The sequence below is a fragment of the Prunus dulcis genome, chromosome 4 (genome assembly GCF_902201215.1).
Source record: "Prunus dulcis chromosome 4, ALMONDv2, whole genome shotgun sequence".
Lineage (NCBI taxonomy): Eukaryota > Viridiplantae > Streptophyta > Magnoliopsida > Rosales > Rosaceae > Prunus > Prunus dulcis.
The window spans coordinates 20,884,502-20,885,854 of record NC_047653.1 but is presented as its reverse complement, the minus strand read 5'-3'; positions in this window follow the sequence as shown (position 1 = coordinate 20,885,854).

Below are 1,353 nucleotides of genomic sequence, written 5' to 3'. Positions count from 1 at the left end.
TACTCTTTAGTCCTGCCTCTTTTGGTGGGTTTTTAGTACATTGGTTGGGAGTTCAAATGCACCCCTCAAGTATTGACTCATTGCACCCGACCCGGAATCACCTAATTACGCTGAAATTACTTGGGGTCCGTTACGTAAGGGCTTCTGGTTGGGCCAAAAGTGTTTTCTAACAATTAAAAGCATTTCTGACGGCTTTTGGTAAAAAAGTTTAGAATTGTTTTTAGGTCATAGAAGCGTTTTCTAAAGATTTTTTCTGGAAGCACTTCCAAGTGTTTTTTCAGGAAGCACTTTGATTTTTTATGAAATTTTCAACAACTTTATAATAAAAGCGTGTTTTTGTTAAAAGCACTTATGAGCATAAGTTCTTTCTATAAAAGCAATCCCAAACGAGCCATTGACCTCTTGCACAAACGCAAAGTCACATCACTTTTTTACAAAAATGAAAATCTCACCCAAGCTAAGATATAGCCAATGATGTCTAACCGAGTGGGAAAGAGCCTTAACTTGCAGATCAAATGTCTCAGGTTTGAATCCCTACGGCATCATAATTTTGTGTGTGTGAGAAATCTCCTTCTCCTTCGATTTAGACTATCTTTTGTACTAAAAAAAACTAAGATATAACTAATTTCTTTAATTAAATTTTTTTATACAAACTATATTCTACTTTAATCTAATCTAAATTACATAGAAGGGGATTCGAAGTTGGGTGCATAATAGAGAGCTCATCCGCTCTAACCAACTTTGCTAAGCCCGTGTTCACTTCTTTATTTAATATTTGTTTAATTGAATCTTGTCCACATTTGTTTATTTTTTGGGGTTTTAACCGTAATAATCCTTAAACTTATACTAGAGTTTTATTTTGGTCTTCCAACTCTCCTATTTGTGACATTCAATCCTTCCATCAAATTCCTTCAATTTGAACATCTATGGGAGGGGTAAAACCGTCAATTTGGCCACAAGTATCTTCTAAAATGACCACTCATAGTAAGATATATTTTGTATTTCAAATCCCAAGAGCAAAACCATCTGGGTCCAAATCAAACAATAATTTTTTAAAGAAATGTGTTGTAATTTGGTAATAGAGTCGGACCATCCAGACCTCTAATATGGGTGAATTGTGTTGACCATACGTGGTACCAAAACCCACATTGCCTGAGATAAGTAAAAATGAAGTGACGTATATCGTATATGTGTAGATGTAATATATTTTAATATATAATGAAAGTAGTTCTAGCAAACAATTTAAATATTCTCAAGTACTCGATGAAAACAAAGAACAATGATATCACAACGACTTGTAGACAAGAAAATAATAGAATAACAATGTAATGCTCAAGAAAGAAAAGCATATAG